Below are 23,354 nucleotides of genomic sequence, written 5' to 3' on the forward strand. Positions count from 1 at the left end.
ATAGAGAACACCAGTTGAGTGCATCCTTCCTTTTTCAAGTACGATCTACTAAGTGTTAGTGGTAATCATGGTTCAAAGAGGAGTTGTAGTGCACGAGAATACGCGAGGTTAAGTAATAATATGTTATGCCAACATTCACATAGAAAGGAACAGAGCGCATGATAGAAGTATAATGTGCACGTGTAATGCAGTGGCCCAAGCCTGTGTGCATGTACACTTAGTAATCAGCTCACTACAGTGCCTTAAAAGCTGACGTTAAGTGTCTGTAGGGCAGCTCGGTCCAGCAAGTCTTTAAAATGAGACCCAGATGTGACTGAATGAGGTCAGAGATGACATCATTACGCACTGCAACAGCGCTTGTTTGCACCTGCGCACCCATGCTGATGCACCCCACCCCTTCCCCAGCATCGCACTCAATACGTGTCTGTAGGGCAGAGTTGCCCGCTGGATCAGGTCCACAGTACGATCCAGAGATGTGACTGAATGAGGTCAGAAATCACATCATCATCACATCATTACGCACAGCTACATCGCGTGTTCGCACCTCTGCACCCAGGTTGCTGCACCCCCCCCCCGCAGGACCGCGCTCAACACGTGTTTGTAGGGCAGTGCTGCCCGGTTGCTCAGGCCTACAGTATGGTCCAGCAGGTCCTTAAAATGAGACAGAGATGTGATGGAATGAGGTCAGAGATCACAGCATTACGCACAGTAACATCGCTTGTTTGCACCTGCACACCCTAGCTGATGCACCCCACCCCTCCTGCAGCACCATGCTCAACACATGTCTGTATGGCAGCACTGCCCGCTGGCTCAGGCCTACAATACAGTCCAGCAGGTCCTTAAAATGATAAAGAGATGTCACCGAATTAGGTCAGAGATCACATCATTACATACGGCAACATCGCTTGTTTGCACCTGCGCACCCAGGCTGATGCACCCCACCCCTCCTGCAGCACTGCACTCAACACCTGTCTGCAGGGCAACACTGCCCACTTAATCAAGCCTACAGTAAGGTGCAGCAGGTCCTTAAAATGAGACAGAGATGTGACTGAATGAGCTCAGAGATCACATCATTATGCACGGCAATATTGCTTGTTCGCATATGTGCTCCCAGGCTGATGCACCCCACCCCTCCCGCAGCACTGCGCTTAACACGTGTCTGTAGGGCAGCGCTGCCTGCTGGCTCAGTCCTACAGTACGGTCCAGCAGGACCTTAAAATGAAACATAGATGTGACTGAATGAGGTCAGAGATCACATCATTACACACGGTAACATCGCTTATTCGCACCTGCGCAGTCAGGCTGATGCACTCCACCCAACACGCAGCACTGCACTCAATTGCAGCTCTTGTGCATCCATGCCCCAATGCTAACCTGCTGTCATTGTTGTGTGTCGAAATACTACGTCAGCAGTGTTCACAATAATGCAGATGCAGTGTTGATTGCAGGATGGTGTACACCTCATGGATCCCTTTTGAAACACAATGTCCAGTAGGGTTCACAATTCTTGTTTAGTGATATGCGAGATGGATGCTGCCATATCACCTGAGGCAGTGTGGAAGGAGTGGGACATGTGGCGTCGTCGTTATCCTATTTATACGTACGCAAAGTGGGCTGAGCTTGCGCACTCCAGGCCAGCGTCGGGGTGTGAATGAATGTTTCGGGGAGCTGGGCGTTGTTCACGCTCTGCCTGGCCAGGAAGTGTACTTATGTGTCTTTCTGTTGCAGTTTTGATGTCGCAGAATACGCAATTTACATTAATGTAGCATACAACTGGAGGGCGGCAACTATCACTAATGTGATGCTGTTCGAAAACATTGAATGGCTAACATCACATGTCGTTGTCAAGCTTGTGGATATGCACAGACATGCATGTTAATGGTGTGCGGTATTATTGAAAGTGTTGTTATCCCAAAACGTACACTTGTGAATGTGCTCAGATGGAGGAAGGATCAGCAGTGAGGCTACGTCATACATAGTGATAACGCTCATTACAGTCAAACAGTGCATGTCAAACGTGAATCTGAAAGTCTCACAAATGACACACTACTATACTGGTAAAATCTGCAACACAAATCTACACATAACTCTTTACTATTTGTCACATGTGATCTAGGATGTGCACTCTGCCTGTGGCTGATGATAGCCCTTCGAGCCACCAATACCCAGGCCGAAAGGCAGTACAATAATGTGCACACACACAAACCCGGTGCGTTGTGTAAGACACATTTTTTTTAATGTAACGTTTGAGATGCATGGGCATGACACGTGGAAGGCTAATGTACAGACCATGAATATTGATTAAGATGATCATTGCATGTTGTGTGTAGTATAAGATATGTGTACAGAGCAGAAAAACTTTTTTAAAAATCTCTCTAAGCAGAGGGGGTGTGTCTCATTAAATGCTGTACAGAGAATAACTAAAATGGGTGGGGTCCTCCACTGTCACAATGGGAAATATTATAAACTAATCAAAAGCTTTTTTTTAAGGTCACATGGCAATCGTGCATCGAGGACGCAAGGAGGCCGCAGCCAACAAAATTCTGAGAAAATATATTTATCATAATTTAAGTTTTTCACAGAAATATATAAATATTTAAAATATTTTAGATTATTGCTTGCTCTCATATACAGTTTAAAGTTATAGTTTGGGACATAAAAAAGCTATAAACTCTGCGCAACAACATACTTCTATGATGTTACACAGCACCTGGCCGCATGCACTCGTCGCATCAGTGATGTCATTTTAGATGTCATCAGTGATGTCACTGACCATGTCATGAGTGATGTAATATGTGATGTCATTAGCAGTGCATTGCGGGCGCGCGAGTTATAGTTAGCTCAACTAACTATAACGTTGAATTTCTCTTTTATGAGTCAAATGTCCGAACAACTATAATGTCTATAACGTCCCTGAAACCTAGGTTTTTTTTGTGAATTTCAAAGGTTTTTTAAATGCTAGTTCCTAACTATAACGTCTGTAAAACCTATGGTTTTTTCAGTGAATATATATATATATATATATATATATATATATATATATATATATATATATATATATATATATATGTATATATGTATATAAGTATATATGTATATATCTATATATGTATATATCTATATATATCTATATATATGTATATATATATATATATATATATATATATATATATATATATATATATATATATATATATATATATATATATATATATATATATATATATAACCCAAACTGCTACTCCCAAATGGAAGAGAGCACACACATGAGGGCTGCAGGATAAAAGCTTATTTATTGTGTTGGGCCTCTCTCGACACAGCAACCAGGAGAGACGTGTGTTGGCTACAGAAAGCAGCCTTTGTTAAACATGATCACTTTGCACAGGGAGATCTAAAACACATTATTTCATATTTTGAAACACTATCTTGCTTTTTCTTAAAAAACTGTGAAAACCCCTCAGAGTAGCATTTTCATATTGTGCACTGCATGTATTTTTAACATATTGGAGACTTCATTGATGGTGGCATTACTAGCTAGATCCATTAATCACACTCAGACCCTCACCTTCATATCTCATTCAAGAAGCACGGAAAACCAATTCAAGTCTCCTACTTCTCATATGCGGATCAAACTTCCAGATTAAAAATCCGACTTGAGTGAACAAACAAAGATTTCCAAAGTAAGCTCTCAATATGAACCCCAAATAGGTACGAATATACACATTGACATTTTTCAACTACCATGGAAGTATCTTAAAATCCTGAAGTACTATCAGTCCCATATGCCTCACTGAGACATAAATAAAGATTTCCCACCTCAAGCATGGAATAAGTAAATCCATATGGCAAAAAATGCTGCCTTTTTGTCATTTCTCTAATTTGTATACTCAAAAATCAATGAAAATCCAGTTTCATGTGTTCACAATGTAACTCTAATCTCTAATCTCTAATCTAATCTAACTGGAGACCACTGAAGCGAGAACAATTGTAACCAAAATCTTGTTTGGTATGTCGGTATGGCGACTGATCAGGGTGGTGGCAACACCTTGCTATATCGTTTGAAAAGGCAAGCAGACTGCGAGGGACTCTCTTCTGCTCACTTACTCTCCGTAGTGTCACTGCAATAGCTTTTTTAAATTTTACAAACAATTGATTTAATAATTGTGTTGTGTGCTGATTTACTAATTGTACCTTTTAAAATCTTTGCGCGCAGCTACCTGGCTTCCCTGTGCCCCGTTCCACCGCGGCTTGTTGGTGCCGATTGCTGTGGAGGGCCAGGTCGGGTGCCATCTTTGGTGAGTCCCGGACCCCTGCTAGACTCGAGTTAGCGGTCCAGCTGGGGGAGGGGCTTGTGCCTTAAATAGCGATGCACTTTAGAACGCACAGCCAAAGGAGGGCCCGTCTGTACCCGTCCGTGCTCCGGACGTGCCCAGTGCCAGTCCCCCTGTCTGTTCACACAGGAAGCCGTACTCCACCAAATTACGGTACTCCTGCGATTTCCTTACTTCATTGAACGTTAAGAACTGCGGGACTGTTAACCTTTGGAGGGTGGCCGATAATTTATCCAGGGAGTGTTCTGTGTGTAGCTTCCGCTTTCAGCCCACATTAAGCTACCATGCTCGAGATTATGTCGACCCCTCCCTGATCAAAGCTGGCTTGATTAATGCTTGGTCATTGGTTAAACATGCCGCAGATATTTTTGATTTGTTGGAGGAGAAACAATTTGACCTATTTTTCATAACTGAAACCTGGTTGAATGACACGTGTGCCCCAGTGGTGGAGCTTGCTATTCCTCGGGGTTTTAAAATCTCAAGGGTGGATTTTCCACTTTGTAGAGGGGGCGGCGTCACCGCGGCTTATAGGGATCAATGGGCCCCAGGATCAGCTCCATTTTGCCCTTGCATTTAATTCACATTTTACAGTAGGTGGCACTTTGGTGTACCGGCCTCCGGGATGCGTTGGGAAATTTGTGGGGACGCTGGAAGAGGTTATAACTCCTCGGGCTCTAAGATATTCAAGGTATCTCCTTCTGGGGGACTTTAACATTCATGTCGATGGCTTGGACTCCGCGGGGGCTATCCGCTTAGGCGAAGCCCTCTCTCTAGCCCACCTCAAACAGTGGGTTGGTGCACCCACTCATGTGGGGGTACATCTTTTAGATCTGGTATGCTCTAACTTTGACATTGTCATGGCTCTGCCTGAGAATGTAACCTGGTAGGACCACAAGCTGATCAGGTTCTCCTGGCCTTTGGATGTCATCTCAGAGAGTGGTCCTCCACTTGCTCACTTACAGAGGATCAATCTAGACACCTTGACTGACCTTTTATCCTTAACCCGTCCACTATTACCTTTGGAGGTGGAAGCGGCGGTCAGTACTTTTAACGTTTGGGTGGAACACGGGGCCGCCGCGTCCATCAACAAAGGTTGTATTTGCAGGTTGCGATCTACTCCCTCCAAACCCTGGTTCTCACACACTCTTTGAGAACTATTATTGGGATGTAAGAAACTTGAACGGGTGTGGAGGCACGCCTTTATGCCCGAGGCTAAGAGAGTTTTGCGGACGGCGCAAAAAAACTATTATGCGGCCATTAGATCTGCCAAAAGCAGTTATTACGCAGTGCTAATCAACAAAGCAAATATTAACAGAAAGGACATTTTCTCAATAGTAAAAAGCTTCCTATCACCATGTGCTGCACACCCAGTGTTCCCTTGCAGGGAGAGGATTAAAATAAGAATGAATATAGACTCAGTCAGTTCTATATTAGTGAAGACGTGCCCAGCCAGGCAGAGGTCCTCAAAATTTATATTTAAATATAGATTTACAAAACACAATAACACCTTCAACAATTCACGTGCGTGGGGCACAAGCCTGTACCAACCCACGACAATACAAAGACAAAAACATACACAAAAGGGCTTATAAGGCAAATTCACCAGTCTCTGTAAGTTTCCAAATTGTTAGCAGAGAATTACTCATGGGTACCATTACATAATTATGTATAGTAAATTACACAGGTATATGGTACACAGTAGGTCGACGACGTTTCGGACCCCCTTACTAAATGATGGGGTCCATCATCAGGACAAAACAGTGGTTGCCTTTTTTGTTACTAGCCTCTTTAGCCAGGGGGCATATGGAAGGGCTCATATAAGAGCGCGCAGGCATGAAGTTAGGTAGGGAGCGAATTAAAATTCCGGTCCAATGGATTTCCAGGAATTGATTTGTTATGACTGTCCAGGGGCGGGGAGGGAGAGTATTCCGATTCCGCATGAACCTTGGACGCCGGATAATGCCGGAAGCGCCGTATCGCGCTGGGGTCCTGGACCAGGATTGCCGGATCAGTCGGCACGAATGGATTTCAATCCATTCGTGCCGACATTATCAGCAGTGGATTGCGGGTGCGCGAGTTATAGTGAGCCCAACTAACTGTAACGTGCAAATTTCAATGGTTTTCTATGAGTAAAATGTTCAGCTAACTATAACTGGTGTGAAACCTATGTTTTTTTCAGTGAATATATATATATATTCACTGAAAAAACCATAGGTTACAGACATGTTATAGTTAGGAATTAGCATACAAAAAACCTTAGAAATTCACTGAAAAAGCCATAGGTTTTTGGTAGGCTTGGGCGGTGAATTTCGTTCCGCTCGCGTAATTTGGGTAATTTCGCGTTCCGTGGATAACACCAAATTACCCAAAATTCTGCATTCCGTGACTTCGCGAAATTTTTTGCTTGTTCGCGTTCTCAAATGCGTGTTCGCAAGATATTTCCCCTTGAGTACGCAAACAGCAATTGCAAACAGTAAAAAATCATCACGAACAAGCAATTCCGCGTGTTCACAGAGATTTTGTTACTATTTGACGGAGATTTGCGTAACATGATTACGCAAATTTTGACCAACCCTAGTTTTAGGGGTATTATAGTTAGTCGGACATTTCACTTGCACAAAACCCCTGAAATTCCTCCGTTATAGTTAGTTTTGCTAATTATAACTCGCGCGCCCGTAATCCACTGCTGATGATGGCACATATTATATCATTCATGACATGGTCAGTGACCTTACTGATGACATCACTGATGACATCTTAAATAACATCACTGATGACATCACTGATGAGATCCTCCAGTGAATGTGGTTAGGTTTTGTATTTAAATATGTATTATATATATAGCAATCTTCATTGAAGAATGAGTGGATATAAATATCTGGATGGAGGATTTAGTAGCAGTGTGATTGACTGTTTACTTGACTAATTTATAGTGCCTCACTAAACATATTGGATAGTGATTAAACTGTCTGAATATCTGTATCACTTTGTCAGTTGTGGTGTTAACTGCTGCACTAGTTGGGTACTAGCTACGTGAAAGTCTATATTAGTTATTGATTGGTTAACTGAGTATTTGTATGGGAGAGTGAATGTGTGTGTGCTTCGGTGGGGGCTGTGTGACTGGCCAAATATATCTTCTAGCCCAACCTTCTGACCCATCTCAAACTTCTTCTACTACTCCTTCCAATGAACTACCCTATCTCTCATTCTATACATCCATCAATATATCCTCTACATCCACTCTCTCATTTATCCCAAACCCCATACCACTACTATGATTGTCAAAATAACCCTTTCTAGACTCTCTCCTTTTCTACCCCTCCTTGCATCATCTGACACCTCTTTTACTAATCCGATCCCCTAAAACAAACCTTTCTAAACTCTTCCCTCTGAGTCCTCCCCTCCAAAACTCTTTTTTACTCATCCAAAAGCCTCCTCCTACTGCCAAGACCGAAAAGATAAAAAATGAAAAAATAAAGGTTGTTCACTCTTTTATCCCTTCACTATCCTTTTCAATCGAAATTAAGACTAACATGTTCACTTCTCAAATTCCATATTAAACTATACTAATATACTACCCAAATCACTGAATAACATATCCACTACTCAAATTACTTCATACTTTTTTTACTATACTCATTTTCAACAGTAATCCTTTATGGGTTCCAGAGTGGCGCGCTACTCACCAGAAAAGCACTTCAACACCCATCAGTGGTAACAAGTGCTATATGAATGCAAATCGTTCTTCCACTATTATCCATCCAGTATCCTTCTCACTCCAAGTAACTGACTAATATCCACCACTGTAATTACTTCATATTTCACCATATTAATTCACCACTAATCCTTTGAAGGCTTCCTGAATAGCGTGCGTCAACAAGCGCTATATAAATACAAACCTTTGTCCTCCTCTATCCTTCTGCTATCATTCCAAATCCAATTAACTGACTAACCTATCCATCACTTAAAATGTACTTGCATGTTTCACTATATTAATTCAACACTAATCCTCTATTGGTCCCGGAGTAGGGTGCTACTCGCCGAAAAACGATTTGACGCCTCGTCAGGGGTAGTAAATGCTATATAAATGCAATTACAATACAATACAATGAGCTTGGTCTTATCCCCATTTACTACAAGTTCATGTTCATTGCAGAAAAGAACAAATCGGTCAAGGGCTCTTTGCAGACCCACTTGTGGTTTTCGACAGAATTAAAGTATTGTCTGCAAACATTAATAAAGGCACCCTCGAACCAGCGGGAGTCGGAGCATCAGAGTAGTAACACTCACCCTTTACGCCTTCAAAAGTAAAAACAAAACCCAAAAAAAATAAACATTTACTGAAAATAAATATCAAAGAATTAACATTAACAGCTATATATTGATTAATTAAACACAAATTACTTCACACCCTTTTGCTCCAATAAATACCACAACACACATAAAATTAATTACACAATTACCATAAATAATAAAAAAATAATTAAGAAAAATAAATTAGGAACTAATTAATAATTCATCATTCAAAAAAAATTGCTTCCCACCCTTTACACCTATAAAAACTACCACACACAAATATAATTAATTGCACAATTACTAATATCAATTACAAATGTAATAATTAAAATTAATTTACAAGCAATTATTAATTCATAAATTTAAAATAAATGTCTTCCTACCATTTACACCTATAAAAACCACAAACCACATCTAAAATTATTTACACAATTACCATAATGAATTACCAATTAATTATTTAAAATAATTAACAACCAATTATTGATTAATTAATAGTAAATTACTTTACACATGTAACACTATAACAACTCAATTAAACAAATATTAATAAATAAAAAATAATCAATATATTAAATACAGTTAAATTACTTCCCATCCTATTCCCCTATAAACCCACAAACTGCTCTGGAACGAAAAACGCAAAATTCAAATAAAAACAATTAAAATATAATATAATCATATTACTTCCCACCATATTCCCCTATAAACCCACAACTCACTATGGAACTAAAAGTGCAAAATTCAAATTAAAAAAAATTATAACTACTTAAAATGTAACACATATATTAAAAATACAAACAAATCTTATACAAAAAACATACATCACATAGATGTAAAAAATTTACTAAAATACATAACAATAATAAAAAACGATATTTTTAACAACTTTATTTTTGCAAACGATATTAAACACTTAGATATTTTTTAAAGCGATATTACGTACCTTAAATCAATATTCTTGACCACAATATTCTTGCTGACGATATTCCCGGCCAACGATATTAATGACTCGCTATTTGTGCAACTCAATATTTTGTACTCAATATTCTGCCTCTGCACCCTTGCTATAACTGGAGCTGATGTTTCAAAGGAGGCCAGGATTTGCCAGGAGGTCTCTAGGTCAAGGATTGGCAGGCTTTCTTCCTCAGTCAGATCATCATCTCGGACAGGCAGCTGGTCATGAAGTGTAGGTACATCCTCTGCAACAAGATAGAGAAATGTTAACAGTATTCTAAATCAGATGTTTACATGAATTATCTGAATGACAATCTCATTTCTAATATTTGACTTTCTATACAACACTGATGTGTTGGGTGTTTGTTACACAAACGTATAGAGTCCAAGTTGCTCTGTAGTTGCCTTTCAGATGGCTGTATCTCTGCATACTTCATACAACTCCTGTGTGACAAGGCTGACTTTTTGTCTCATGACACATATTTCAACACAGTTACACAGGTCACTGGACCTACCATTCCTGGACATATAGGAAGAGGTCAGGTTCACATCTGCCAAGGTGATTTACAGTCTATTACATGGTAGCTATACTGATTGTATATTGACATATTGACGCAATTACTGCTCACATCCAGCTAATTCCCATAGTGGCTGCATTCCCTGTGGCCAGTATTCAGCCCACTGCTCCTCTGCAGGTAATTTTTGTCTATTTATGAATTAGTTATTATCCTGCCATCTGGCTTTCAAACTGTACGCTATGGCACTCTGCCTTGTGCTGTTTTTCATTTATGTGGGCATTTATTTTGTATCACATTTCCTGCACAACTCTACACACCAACAAACCTTGCTACACTGCAGAAATGTGGCGGGCATGTACATATCATGTATTTCAAATTTGTGGATACTCATTTGCTTTGATTGTATTCTCATTTGCCTTCATCTTTGTGGACAGTGGGCACTGTGTACCAAATCTGAGGGGATGAGCCCTGTCACACAAGGCAGGTTGCTACCAGTGACACCACAGTTGGACATTTTCAGAGTATAACTTGTCTCCTTGGCCACTCTTCATTTTGTGCCTGTGACTCAACTTAATGCCACACGGTTGTGTAACCCAGATCATAAATTGGCTCACAGGTGCCTACAACATCAAAAATATGTGTGACCATATCCAATAGACTGACATGGCTGGCACTTATTGAGAACTATGGGTCAAGCTGTACCCCACATGCTGAAATTGGTAACATGTATCTACCCAAGTTTACAACATAACTAGACACATTTGCTTTATTCTCCAACCATCACTGACTCCTGCACTTCGTGGATGAGTTTTTCATGTTCATTCACAGATCCCTATTTCACATCCACCGACTGAGACATATATAGCATGGTGAGAAATTTCCCTTCAGAATCCCCCCTGGCACATACTACATCTTCACCCAGGACCACATAACATGTAGGATGTTGGACCCCAATGAACTCTTCTCTGTCATCCCTTCTCAGTCATCCCTTCTCAGCTACAATACAAGTGTGACAGTGTCAGATACTGCAGTGCATGTGTATGGGTTAGGCTACTTTGCTGAACAAATGTACATTCTGACTTCTATGCTATATAATGTCTCCACATTCAGACACAGTGGCAGTTCAACCTACTCAGCCAGCACTCACAATGCACTGCACAGTCAAGGGACCACCAGGGCCACACATCATCTTTGATTTCAACACACATGGTCCTCTGCTGTACTTCACTTGCTTTAACCCTGTTTCAGTCAGATTAAGGATATGATGTGAGTTATGGTGGTTCCTACCATAGCAACTGACACCTGTGTGGTCTCACCCTACACATCAGGACAGCTATGTACTCTGTATCATCATGCCAGATAATGTATATGTGGTTCTTAGCATGTTACTATGTGTTGATACTTCACATGCCTCACACCTGACCTCCCTCTCAGGTGAGCCGTTTCTCCTCTGACAAACCCATTCCAGTTGTTTGTTTCATAGTGCATATTTGTGTGCATGGGCCTAAAGCAATACACAGTGGCCGCAAGTTGTAAGGTGGCCTACATTATCACCACCAGGTTGTGTAGGGTTCAAGTGTCCATGCTTGAGATGTTGTTCCTGTCTCTGGGGCATACATAATTACAGCCAGCTGGCACCACTACTGCATCACTTTTGTGGCACACCCGCGGAGCAGGATGTAGGCCCATATCTACAACACCACACAAAGCCACTTTGAATGGCTTTCTTGGCCTTGGAGATATGGTATAAAGAAAGGCAGCACAAGTCACTGCATTGCCTTCCTCCGCGTCACGGGGGCATACCATGGGTGTTAAGGTTGGTTTTCTAATGCAACACCCATAGACTTGCATGCATTTCCAGATTTACAAGGATATGTACGCCTGGGAATACATCAAAAGTCTAAACCTCCCTAAGGGTGGGGTAACAGTTGTTTTTGTGAAGGAAGGTGCACAAATACAACCTGATGTCAACACAGGCACCCTTGCACCATGGTACAAGGGTGCCTAAAGTGGTGATAGGCAGCCATGTGTTCTCAAGCACAGTGTGAGAGGGCAGGAATGTGGCATATCTCTTAGATACAGCGCATTCCTTTTCTATTGGCACAAGGCAGCACAACAAGTTGACATGCAGTGCTGCCCTGCATCAGATTGTAGAATACAGGCCCCTCATTTGTGCAACCAGTTAGACGTGGCACTATACAAAGGTCGACAGGGACTTGGCTGCACTTCACACATAGAATGGAAAAACGTGACGGAGCTAGAGAAAGCTGTGCAACATGTAACTGGCTAGTGGGAGTGACATTTCTTTGCTTTTTAGACATGATGCTGACTCCTGCCCTTTGCACTACACACAGCACAGTAGAGCGCTGGGACATAGCTGGGTGCACTGCACAACACGGTCTATTTGCCCACATTGCCCCTTGTTAATATTTACCCTTTGGCTGCACTGTCATATCCTGTTACTGCACCCACCAACTCGTCTGGAATGACAGCTGCCAACCGTTCCTCAATAGCATCCAGCTCCTCCTGGGGTGCTGAGCTCCCTCCTCCAGTCTGCATTGCTGCCTTCAGGTTTTTATCCAGTTTGTCTGGTGCTTATAATCATACCGGTGTTTCTTGCAGTCCGTGACAGTCCTCTTCGCTTGCCCCACACTGCTGATTTTTTCCATGATGAACTGCCAAATGGCCTCTTATCTCCATAGTGGCAATTTGTAGGTGACAAAGAGCTGATGTTAGTGCTGGGTCACCTCTGTGAACAAGACATCATTCTCCTCCTCACTAAAGTTGGAAATCCTCATTCCATGGAGGTCTGACTGGACATCCAATCTGGTGCAGGGGTTGTTGTCCTTGCTTCTGCTGCCTGCTCTCTGATCCATGGCTGCCTTCTTTAAAGTGTAGTAAGAAGAAGGGGTCCCAGTTGCATAGGAACAATAAATACAAAATTAAGTCAGCCAAATAACAAATTAGTCCACATTGTTTTAATCACAATGGGAGTATATATTAGATATACAGTTTATCCGAACAATAAGTTAGTGGTTTCACAGTGCTCCAAATTAGGAAAAAGAGGGAGGGTGGTGAGTGATCGTGTGAGGATGTAGTGACAGTATAATCAACAAATATAACTCATTTGTCAATGTTACATATTATGTACAAAGACCAATACCATCAGGTTCAAACAATCATTTCTAAGGAGAAGCATACTCCACAAAGTTCAATGAATGAAAACAATAGAGCGTGGAGTTGATATTCAAAGGCAGGTGGTTGTCGACGTTTCGACCCTCATATGTGCAGGTAGGAGTACTATTCTTTCTGCGGGGTCTTCATCAGGACTGGAAGGTGGGACACATAACCTATTTAATATATAAATATATGAATTAGGCACGGGATGGAATATCCCTGGATATATCGAAGAGAAGAGGCACATCGACCCATGCTAGGATCGGTAGGGGTTACGGGTTAAAATGGTCCCGAAATACATTCTGGGACAATATCAATTAAACATTGTACAAAGACTCAAGTTGCGCTACATAGTCACAACAACTTATTATATGAAGTCAAGAGCCGTTGAGGATGAGCCAACCCGACACGAGTGGACAAGGCCACAGATTACTGGAGAGGAGTGCTAATTGGGACATGGTAATACACCTGGAACCCGATGAGTCAGGACCAAAGTGCAATCACTGAGTCTCATAATGATCGTACCAGAGCATGTCTGGTATGAGAGTAGGCTGTTGATTCAGGTCATAAGGTCATAGACTTATAAACTTACCACAGAAGTGGTATTTTCAGGACCAGAAGTTGACAGAGTTGGATGCATTCAAGGTCGAGCCGACCGAAAATGATGTGCGATCTATCGGGTGAGAATGATAACGGACAATGAGAAGGTACGTTTACAGAGAAAGGGCGTCATAGAACTAAATTGAAGGCAAGCGATGAGCAACTCACAGTAATTTAGATCATTCGTGGAAAGGGGCGACCACTCGGTCCCCCCAAACATATGGTAGGGGGCCCAGATCCCCCCGGGAAACCATTTTGGGCGGGGCGTGTCTCGGCTGGTATGCCCGAAGCGGCGTAGCCGGGGCGCGCCTTTTCCCGCCCAAGAAGGGTTGTCCTAGACACCTACACCGTTGGCCATGCCCCGTAGGCATACCGGAGGAGGGTACACGCCCTCCCGAAGAGGAATAAAAGGGGTTACAATCCGAAGAAGCATCCTCTTGTTCCTGTGCTTGGAAGCTGCACCCTCTTGTTGCACGTGAGCCCTCGACGGAACAAGGAGCAATTTTTGAGAACTTGTAATTTTTGTGTTTCTCTTCCAGCGACTCCGAACCTTCGGATCCAGGACCTCGTTGAGCAGCTGTGCAGCAAGGGTCGAATATCCGACAACGATGCCTGGCAAGAAGGCCGGAAAGAAGGCAGGGACTGAGCAGATGCTCTGCATGTTGATGAAGGATATGGCGAGCATGAAAAAGCATATGGCGGCAATGAACAATACGGGCAGACCGAAGAAAGTCATCGGACCAGCATTGCCGGGAGTAGTCCCCGCTGGGAGAGGTAAAAGGGCCAGGAATAGGGCGGCAGGGGGGGAGGCCCCAGTTCCCGAGTCACCCCCGGCAAGCCCGGTTAGTCCAGTTGAGGCCCCGGTACCGATCCCGGACGCGGGCCAACTGATTCCGGTTGTAGTTACGCCCACCAACGAGGAGGATATGCCTCCGGAGTTGGCCGCCCAGTTGGCCGCATGGCTTGGCAAAAATACAGGGGGTGCTGCGGCACCTGGAGACATGGCCGAAGAGGCCAAGTTGCTAATGAAGCAGTTGCGGCAATCGCGAGATGCTGCGAAGGCGAATCTCCCTCTTGTTCCCCCACAGGTTCCCTCGGAAGGACCGACGGCTGGCGGTGGAAAATCAGCGGGACCAGCTATGGAGTCGGGTAAGCAGCCATTGCCAATGGCAAAGGAGGGGTCTTTACCCTCAAGAAGGGAAAAAGTAGTCCAACATATTCCACTGGCCACGAAAGAAATGATTTGGGCTGATAAGTATGTGAATATGTTTTCGCTCCTGACTGACCATCACGAGATAGAGTATGTTAAGGCCCATTTACACCTATAAAAACCACAAACCACATCTAAAATTATTTACACAATTACCATAATGAATTACCAATTAATTATTTAAAATAATTAACAACCAATTATTGATTAATTAATAGTAAATTACTTTACACATGTAACACTATAACAACTCAATTAAACAAATATTAATAAATAAAAAATAATCAATATATTAAATACAGTTAAATTACTTCCCATCCTATTCCCCTATAAACCCACAAACTGCTCTGGAACGAAAAACGCAAAATTCAAATAAAAACAAGTAAAATATAATATAATCATATTACTTCCCACCATATTCCCCTATAAACCCACAACTCACTATGGAACTAAAAGTGCAAAATTCAAATTAAAAAAAATTATAACTACTTAAAATGTAACACATATATTAAAAATACAAACAAATCTTATACAAAAAACATACATCACATAGATATAAAAAATTTACTAAAATACATAACAATAATAAAAAACGATATTTTTAACAACTTTATTTTTGCAAACGATATTAAACACTTAGATATTTTTTAAAGCGATATTACGTACCTTAAATCAATATTCTTGACCACAATATTCTTGCTGACGATATTCCCGGCCAACGATATTAATGACTCGCTATTTGTGCAACTCAATATTTTGTACTCAATATTCTGCCTCTGCACCCTTGCTATAACTGGAGCTGATGTTTCAAAGGAGGCCAGGATTTGCCAGGAGGTCTCTAGGTCAAGGATTGGCAGGCTTTCTTCCTCAGTCAGATCATCATCTCGGACAGGCAGCTGGTCATGAAGTGTAGGTACATCCTCTGCAACAAGATAGAGAAATGTTAACAGTATTCTAAATCAGATGTTTACATGAATTATCTGAATGACAATCTCATTTCTAATATTTGACTTTCTATACAACACTGATGTGTTGGGTGTTTGTTACACAAACGTATAGAGTCCAAGTTGCTCTGTAGTTGCCTTTCAGATGGCTGTATCTCTGCATACTTCATACAACTCCTGTGTGACAAGGCTGACTTTTTGTCTCATGACACATATTTCAACACAGTTACACAGGTCACTGGACCTACCATTCCTGGACATATAGGAAGAGGTCAGGTTCACATCTGCCAAGGTGATTTACAGTCTATTACATGGTAGCTATACTGATTGTATATTGACATATTGACGCAATTACTGCTCACATCCAGCTAATTCCCATAGTGGCTGCATTCCCTGTGGCCAGTATTCAGCCCACTGCTCCTCTGCAGGTAATTTTTGTCTATTTATGAATAAGTTATTATCCTGCCATCTGGCTTTCAAACTGTACGCTATGGCACTCTGCCTTGTGCTGTTTTTCATTTATGTGGGCATTTATTTTGTATCACATTTCCTGCACAACTCTACACACCAACCAACCTTGCTACACTGCAGAAATGTGGCGGGCATGTACATATCATGTATTTCAAATTTGTGGATACTCATTTGCTTTGATTGTATTCTCATTTGCCTTCATCTTTGTGGACAGTGGGCACTGTGTACCAAATCTGAGGGGATGAGCCCTGTCACACAAGGCAGGTTGCTACCAGTGACACCACAGTTGGACATTTTCAGAGTATAACTTGTCTCCTTGGCCACTCTTCCTTTTGTGCCTGTGACTCAACTTAATGCCACACGGTTGTGTAACCCAGATCATAAATTGGCTCACAGGTGCCTACAACATCAAAAATATGTGTGACCATATCCAATAGACTGACATGGCTGGCACTTATTGAGGGCTATGGGTCAAGCTGTACCCCACATGCTGAAATTGGTAACATGTATCTACCCAAGTTTACAACATAACTAGACACATTTGCTTTATTCTCCAACCATCACTGACTCCTGCACTTCGTGGATGAGTTTTTCATGTTCATTCACAGATCCCTATTTCACATCCACCGACTGAGACATATATAGCATGGTGAGAAATTTCCCTTCAGAATCCCCCCTGGCACATACTACATCTTCAACCAGGACCACATAACATGTAGGATGTTGGACCCCAATGAACTCTTCTCTGTCATCCCTTCTCAGTCATCCCTTCTCAGCTACAATACAAGTGTGACAGTGTCAGATACTGCAGTGCATGTGTATGGGTTAGGCTACTTTGCTGAACAAATGTACATTCTGACTTCTATGCTATATAATGTCTCCACATTCAGACACAGTGGCAGTTCAACCTACTCAGCCAGCACTCACAATGCACTGCACAGTCAAGGGACCACCAGGGCCACACATCATCTTTGGTTTCAACACACATGGTCCTCTGCTGTACTTCACTTGCTTTAACCCTGTTTCAGTCAGATTAAGGATATGATGTGAGTTATGGTGGTTCCTACCATAGCAACTGACACCTGTGTGGTCTCACCCTACACATCAGGACAGCTATGTACTCTGTATCATCATGCCAGATAATGTATATGTGGTTCTTAGCATGTTACTATGTGTTGATACTTCACATGCCTCACACCTGACCTCCCTCTCAGGTGAGCCGTTTCTCCTCTGACAAACCCATTCCAGTTGTTTGTTTCATAGTGCATATTTGTGTGCATGGGCCTAAAGCAATACACAGTGGCCGCAAGTTGTAAGGTGGCCTACATTATCACCACCAGGTTGTGTAGGGTTCAAGTGTCCATGCTTGAGATGTTGTTCCTGTCTCTGGGGCATACATAATTACAGCCAGCTGGCACCACTGCTGCATCACTTTTGTGGCACACCCGCGGAGCAGGATGTAGGCCCATATCTACAACACCACACAAAGCCACTTTGCATGGCTTTCTTGGCCTTGGAGATATGGTATAAAGCAAGGCAGCACAAGTCACTGCATTGCCTTCCTCCGCGTCACGGGGGCATACCATGGGTGTTAAGGTTGGTTTTCTAATGCAACACCCATAAACTTGCATGCATTTCCAGATTTACAAGGATATGTACGCCTGGGAATACATCAAAAGTCTAAACCTCCCTAAGGGTGGGGTAACAGTTGTTTTTGTGAAGGAAGGTGCACAAATACAACCTGATGTCAACACAGGCACCCTTGCACCATGGTACAAGGGTGCCTAAAGTGGTGATAGGCAGCCATGTGTTCTCAAGCACAGTGTGAGAGGGCAGGAATGTGGCATATCTCTTAGATACAGCGCATTCCTTTTCTATTGGCACAAGGCAGCACAACAAGTTGACATGCAGTGCTGCCCTGCATCAGATTGTAGAATACAGGCCCCTCATTTGTGCAACCAGTTAGACGTGGCACTATACAAAGGTCGACAGGGACTTGGCTGCACTTCACACATAGAATGGAAAAACGTGACGGAGCTAGAGAAAGCTGTGCAACATGTAACTGGCTAGTGGGAGTGACATTTCTTTGCTTTTTAGACATGATGCTGACTCCTGCCCTTTGCACTACACACAGCACAGTAGAGCGCTGGGACATAGCTGGGTGCACTGCACAACACGGTCTATTTGCCCACATTGCCCCTTGTTAATATTTACCCTTTGGCTGCACTGTCATATCCTGTTACTGCAGCCACCAACTCGTCTGGAATGACAGCTGCCAACCGTTCCTCAATAGCATCTAGCTCCTCCTGGGGTGCTGAGCTCCCTCCTCCAGTCTGCATTGCTGCCTTCAGGTTTTTATCCAGTTTGTCTGGTGCTTATAATCATACCGGTGTTTCTTGCAGTCCGTGACAGTCCTCTTCGCTTGCCCCACACTGCTGATTTTTTCCATGATGAACTGCCAAATGGCCTCTTATCTACATAGTGGCAATTTGTAGGTGACAAAGAGCTGATGTTAGTGCTGGGTCACCTCTGTGAACAAGACATCATTCTCCTCCTCACTAAAGTTGGAAATCCTCATTTCATGGGGGTCTGACTGGACATCCAATCTGGTGCAGGGGTTGTTGTCCTTGCTTCTGCTGCCTGCTCTCTGATCCATGGCTGCCTTCTTTAAAGTGTAGTAAGAAGAAGGGGTCCCAGTTGCATAGGAACAATAAATACAAAATTAAGTCAGCCAAATAACAAATTAGTCCACATTGTTTTAATCACAATGGGAGTATATATTAGATATACAGTTTATCCGAACAATAAGTTAGTGGTTTCACAGTGCTCCAAATTAGGAAAAAGAGGGAGGGTGGTGAGTGATCGTGTGAGGATGTAGTGACAGTATAATCAACAAATATAACTCATTTGTCAATGTTACATATTATGTACAAAGACCAAGACCATCAGGTTCAAACAATCATTTCTAAGGAGAAGCATACTCCACAAAGTTCAATGAATGAAAACAATAGAGCGTGGAGTTGATATTCAAAGGCAGGTGGTTGTCGATGTTTCGACCCTCATATGTGCAGGTAGGAGTACTATTCTTGCTGCGGGGTCTTCATTAGGACTGGAAGGTGGGACACATAACCTATTTAATATATAAATATATGAATTAGGCACGGGATGGAATATCCCTGGATATATCGAAGAGAAGAGGCACATCGACCCATGCTAGGATCAGTAGGGGTTACGGGTTAAAATGGTCCCGAAATACATTCTGGGACAATATCAATTAAACATTGTACAAAGACTCAAGTTGCGCTACATAGTCACAACAACTTATTATATGAAGTCAAGAGCCGTTGAGGATGAGCCAACCCGACACGAGTGGACAAGGCCACAGATTACTGGAGAGGAGTGCTAATTGGGACATGGTAATACACCTGGAACCCGATGAGTCAGGACCAAAGTGCAATCACTGAGTCTCATAATGATCGTACCAGAGCATGTCTGGTATGAGAGTAGGCTGTTGATTCAGGTCATAAGGTCATAGACTTATAAACTTACCACAGAAGTGGTATTTTCAGGACCAGAAGTTGACAGAGTTGGATGCATTCAAGGTCGAGCAGACCGAAAATTATGTGCGATCTATCGGGTGAGAATGATAACGGACAATGAGAAGGTACGTTTACAGAGAAAGGGCGTCATAGAACTAAATTGAAGGCAAGCGATGAGCAACTCACCGTAATTTAGATCATTCGTGGAAAGGGGCGACCACTCGGTCCCCCCAAACATATGGTAGGGGGCCCAGATCCCCCCGGGAAACCATTTTGGGCGGGGCGTGTCTCGGCTGGTATGCCCGAAGCGGCGTAGCCGGGGCGCGCCTTTTCCCGCCCAAGAAGGGTTGTCCTAGACACCTACACCGTTGGCCACGCCCCGTAGGCATACCGGAGGAGGGTACACGCCCTCCCGAAGAGGAATAAAAGGGGTTACAATCCGAAGAAGCATCCTCTTGTTCCTGTGCTTGGAAGCTGCACCCTCTTGTTGCACGTGAGCCCTCGACGGAACAAGGAGCAATTTTTGAGAACTTGTAATTTTTGTGTTTCTCTTCCAGCGACTCCGAACCTTCGGATCCAGGACCTCGTTGAGCAGCTGTGCAGCAAGGGTCGAATATCCGACAACGATGCCTGGCAAGAAGGCCGGAAAGAAGGCAGGGACTGAGCAGATGCTCTGCATGTTGATGAAGGATATGGCGAGCATGAAAAAGCAGATGGCGGCAATGAACAATACGGGCAGACCGAAGAAAGTCATCGGACCAGCATTGCCGGGAGTAGTCCCCGCTGGGAGAGGTAAAAGGGCCAGGAATAGGGCGGCAGGGGGGGAGGCCCCAGTTCCCGAGTCACCCCCGGCAAGCCCGGTTAGTCCAGTTGAGGCCCCGGTACCGATCCCGGACGCGGGCCAACTGATTCCGGTTGTAGTTACGCCCACCAACGAGGAGGATATGCCTCCGGAGTTGGCCGCCCAGTTGGCCGCATGGCTTGGCAAAAATACAGGGGGTGCTGCGGCACCTGGAGACACGGCCGAAGAGGCCAAGTTGCTAATGAAGCAGTTGCGGCAATCGCGAGATGCTGCGAAGGCGAATCTCCCTCTTGTTCCCCCACAGGTTCCTTCGGAAGGACCGACGGCTGGCGGTGGAAAATCAGCGGGACCAGCTATGGAGTCGGGTAAGCAGCCATTGCCAATGGCAAAGGAGGGGTCTTTACCCTCAAGAAGGGAAAAAGTAGTCCAACATATTCCACTGGCCACGAAAGAAATGATTTGGGCTGATAAGTATGTGAATATGTTTTCGCTCCTGACTGACCATCACGAGATAGAGTATGTTAAGGCCCATTTACACCTATAAAAACCACAAACCACATCTAAAATTATTTACACAATTACCATAATGAATTACCAATTAATTATTTAAAATAATTAACAACCAATTATTGAATAATTAATATAAATTACTTTACACATGTAACACTATAACAACTCAATTAAACAAATATTAATAAATAAAAAATAATCAATATATTAAATACAGTTAAATTACTTCCCATCCTATTCCCCTATAAACCCACAAACTGCTCTGGAACGAAAAACGCAAAATTCAAATAAAAACAAGTAAAATATAATATAATCATATTACTTCCCACCATATTCCCCTATAAACCCACAACTCACTATGGAACTAAAAGTGCAAAATTCAAATTAAAAAAAATTATAACTACTTAAAATGTAACACATATATTAAAAATACAAACAAATCTTATACAAAAAACATACATCACATAGATATAAAAAATTTACTAAAATACATAACAATAATAAAAAACGATATTTTTAACAACTTTATTTTTGCAAACGATATTAAACACTTAGATATTTTTTAAAGCGATATTACGTACCTTAAATCAATATTCTTGACCACAATATTCTTGCTGACGATATTCCCGGCCAACGATATTAATGACTCGCTATTTGTGCAACTCAATATTTTGTACTCAATATTCTGCCTCTGCACCCTTGCTATAACTGGAGCTGATGTTTCAAAGGAGGCCAGGATTTGCCAGGAGGTCTCTAGGTCAAGGATTGGCAGGCTTTCTTCCTCAGTCAGATCATCATCTCGGACAGGCAGCTGGTCATGAAGTGTAGGTACATCCTCTGCAACAAGATAGAGAAATGTTAACAGTATTCTAAATCAGATGTTTACATGAATTATCTGAATGACAATCTCATTTCTAATATTTGACTTTCTATACAACACTGATGTGTTGGGTGTTTGTTACACAAACGTATAGAGTCCAAGTTGCTCTGTAGTTGCCTTTCAGATGGCTGTATCTCTGCATACTTCATATAACTCCTGTGTGACAAGGCTGACTTTTTGTCTCATGACACATATTTCAACACAGTTACACAGGTCACTGGACCTACCATTCCTGGACATATAGGAAGAGGTCAGGTTCACATCTGCCAAGGTGATTTACAGTCTATTACATGGTAGCTATACTGATTGTATATTGACATATTGACGCAATTACTGCTCACATCCAGCTAATTCCCATAGTGGCTGCATTCCCTGTGGCCAGTATTCAGCCCACTGCTCCTCTGCAGGTAATTTTTGTCTATTTATGAATTAGTTATTATCCTGCCATCTGGCTTTCAAACTGTACGCTATGGCACTCTGCCTTGTGCTGTTTTTCATTTATGTGGGCATTTATTTTGTATCACATTTCCTGCACAACTCTACACACCAACCAACCTTGCTACACTGCAGAAATGTGGCGGGCATGTACATATCATGTATTTCAAATTTGTGGATACTCATTTGCTTTGATTGTATTCACATTTGCCTTCATCTTTGTGGACAGTGGGCACTGTGTACCAAATCTGAGGGGATGAGCCCTGTCACACAAGGCAGGTTGCTACCAGTGACACCACAGTTGGACATTTTCAGAGTATAACTTGTCTCCTTGGCCACTCTTCATTTTGTGCCTGTGACTCAACTTAATGCCACACGGTTGTGTAACCCAGATCATAAATTGGCTCACAGGTGCCTACAACATCAAAAATATATGTGACCATATCCAATAGACTGACATGGCTGGCACTTATTGAGGGCTATGGGTCAAGCTGTACCCCACATGCTGAAATTGGTAACATGTATCTACCCAAGTTTACAACATAACTAGACACATTTGCTTTATTCTCCAACCATCACTGACTCCTGCACTTCGTGGATGAGTTTTTCATGTTCATTCACAGATCCCTATTTCACATCCACCGACTGAGACATATATAGCATGGTGAGAAATTTCCCTTCAGA

This window comes from Lissotriton vulgaris, chromosome 2_1 (assembly GCF_964263255.1).
Source record: "Lissotriton vulgaris chromosome 2_1, aLisVul1.2, whole genome shotgun sequence".
Classification (NCBI taxonomy): domain Eukaryota; kingdom Metazoa; phylum Chordata; class Amphibia; order Caudata; family Salamandridae; genus Lissotriton; species Lissotriton vulgaris.